This window comes from Myotis brandtii, unplaced genomic scaffold (genome assembly GCF_000412655.1).
Source record: "Myotis brandtii unplaced genomic scaffold, ASM41265v1 scaffold51151, whole genome shotgun sequence".
NCBI lineage: Eukaryota > Metazoa > Chordata > Mammalia > Chiroptera > Vespertilionidae > Myotis > Myotis brandtii.
Genome location: NW_005369494.1, coordinates 1 through 3,003, shown reverse-complemented (window position 1 = coordinate 3,003; position 3,003 = coordinate 1). Strand labels below are relative to the sequence as shown.

General features: G+C 52.6%; 1 pseudogene; it reads right to left on the bottom strand.

Annotated features, from left to right (window-relative positions):
• Nucleotides 1–643: 643 nt before the first annotated feature.
• On the bottom strand, nt 644–1,661 carry LOC102257850 (annotated as a pseudogene).
• Nucleotides 1,662–3,003: the final 1,342 nt, after the last annotated feature.

Below are 3,003 nucleotides of genomic sequence, written 5' to 3'. Positions count from 1 at the left end.
CAAGGGGCCAAAGAGCCGCATGTGGCTCGCAAGGCACAGTTTGCTGACCACTGTGCTAAGCAGTGTATGACAGAGCCAGTCTGTCTCAGAAGACTTACCATTCCAGTCAATGCTTGGGAGAAAGCCCATCATCCTCACCACTAACAACCATTAGTAACCACTAGAAGGGACCCAAATAAATTAAAGATTGCTCACACAGAAAAAAAAAAAACACAAAACTCTACCCATCACTTTTCCATCAGAGCTGTATTTCAGATCCATTCTTGGGTCACAAGGTAGCTATGTGACATGTGTAACACAAGCCCTCGTGAGCCCATCTTTTAAAGTCTGATGTCCCTTTCACCGTGAGTGAGGCCAGGCCTGGCTGGTCACCCTCTGGCAACAATTCAGTGCCCGCTCCCAGACCGCCCACAAAGACCCCTGGGTGCTGCTGAAGTGTTCTCTGAGTTTGACCAGAACAAAGAGACGGGAGTCCCAAACAATAACCACGTCTCCTAAAACATTTTTCTCTGTAAAACCCAGGAATGAGCAGGACCAAAAAGAGTGATAGCACCAAGATATTCCCTGACAGCTTTCCATTTTCCCTAAAGGTCAGAGTCCTTGAGACAGTCAATGAGCCCAGAGAGGCATCTCACAAGGACAGTCGCCTACATCTGGGCACAGAAATCTGTTTACGTGAACAGCAGATGGTGGGTAGTGCTCTCCACGGTGGTGCCAATTCAGTTGAACCTGACTTCTACGTCCAGAGCATGATGGCCTGTTGATGGTCATGATTCAGCTGGATTCTTGGTGACCTTTCTGTGGAGTCCTCCTGCCCCTAGGGGAACAGGTGCTGTGGGATGCCTACCTGGAAGATATCCTTTCCCCCTTTCCTGGGTATGGGCTCCAGTAACCACCTTGGGTTTGAAAGTGCCCTTGGGTACTTCTGCTTCAGTTTGGTCAGTACAGCCTGCTTTTCCAGTTCCACAACTTTTTCAGGAGCCACGTTTTCTGGGCCTGCAAAGATTCCCCTATGTCAAGGAGCCCAGGGCACCACAAGAGAAGCACTGAGATGCTTGCCCTTCCATAAACCAAAGGCTTCCTGTGAGAGGAAATGGTTATTCAAAGTTAAACCCACTAGAGGCTAAGCTGATTTCACCAAAGGGACACAGAGTGAGCTGGGTCCCTCTGACTGAGCACTTCCGATGTGTCAAACTCTGCTCAGGGAATTCTGGGTGAGGCCCAGGAGAGAAGGAAATGAAGTGGACAGAGCCTGGTCCACTACTGGGCAGGTCCCAGCCCGACTGCTGTGGGCAGCACCTACAGGTCAGAACGGCCACAGTTTCAAAAGAAAACATGCCCCAAACTCCTGAGCTAGGTCCTGTGAGTACTCTTGGAGGGGTGTGAGCAGCTCTCAGGGTGTCAGGCCTTGCCAGCAATCACTCCTTGCCCATAGTTCTCCCTTCACTGAGCAGGGCCTTAATCTGCGTGGAGTAACACCCCAGCCTCTCCAGCAGCAGCTCCTGCCAGAGGGCTCTTCCCAGTCCCTGTGAGCAATGTGTATGGAAATGGTACAGTTTCCATGGCGGCTCACTAGGGTCCCCAATGAGTCTCCAGAGTCTCGACCCATTTAAGACCAAGCCTGCATAAGGCTGCCAGAAGGAGAGGCAGGAGAACTCCATCTCCCCAGAGATCTATAGGCCTCAAGTGCCCTGTGGAAACCCCAAAGTGTGAATGTCAATAAGCATCATGCATCAGCCCTCCATGTTCATGGTCTGTGGGCTGACCTCTCCCCCCAGTGTCCCCTGGGGCCCTGGAACCCCACTGACAGGGATGGTGGGAGAGCAGAGAGTGTTGGCTCCTTCTTCCTATCCCCACGCACTCAGCTGTCAGGCCCCATGGAAAGGGCTGGCGATGCAGATGTCTTGCCAATCAGATGGAGTCTTTGGGGAGCTCAAGGAAGAAGGTGGAGACAGGTAAGGAGAGGCACTCAGCACAGGGTGTGGTTAGTTCCACAGAGGAGGTCACTGAGGCCAGGGGAGCACAGAGGAGGGAGAAAGGGCACTTTGGCTTCACACTAGGTGAGTGGATTCTAGTCCTCTCCCAGCGCAGACGATCCTGGGCTTTGCTTCTTCTCACCATGCCTACCCCTCAATGCTTTCAGCTGCCTCCTCCTTTCACCCCAAGGCGCTGCAGTCCCTATGCATCCCGATCCCTCTTCCAAGGCTTCTGGTTGCAAATTCTTATAATCAAACCTCAGCTGGGCCCTTGGACACCACTGTGTGAGCTTAGATCATCCTGCCAAGTGCCTACACTCGACCACTTTGGGAGCCACATTTCTCAATCCAATGGCTGCACCACTGCTTATCTGCTGTCAGCAGACACTCCTGGCCCCTACTGCAGCCTAGAGAAAGGAATAACAGGACCAGGAGCAATTGGCACCAGTACCCACACACCATGCCCATATCAGGCCCTGGGATGGGCATGATCCATGGATCCTAGAATTCAATCCTCAAATAACTGGGTGGGCAGTGCCATTGTCACCACATTCTACAGTTGAGAAGGTGGCACCTAGGAATGAAAAGATGGCCCATGATCTTGGGCCCTGACTGCCTCACCCCCTGTTCTTGCCTCCTTTCCTTGTACCTGGGGAAGGGGGTCGTTCCTCCTCAGAGCTGTGCAGTGGCAGGAGCAGAAACTCGGTCTGAAGACTCAGCCGGGTCCTAGTACCTGGCGGAGCTCAGTCTCCACAGGGCTGTGAGTACCTGGCCCCTAACAGGACAGTCACAACCAGTGGCTACACATCATCATCATAGGGCCTGAGCCTCATTACCACACTCCACATGAGCATCCCCACTCTGCTTGCCTCTCCCCTCCTGTCTTTAGAGGACATAAACCTGACATCAACTATTATGTCCTCATGTTTATGAAAACACACTCACTCTCAAAGACCAGGCTCTGAGGACAAAAGCTGCCACCTGTTCACTCTCTTCCCAACCCAGTGTCCTGACAGTCCCTGTGCCC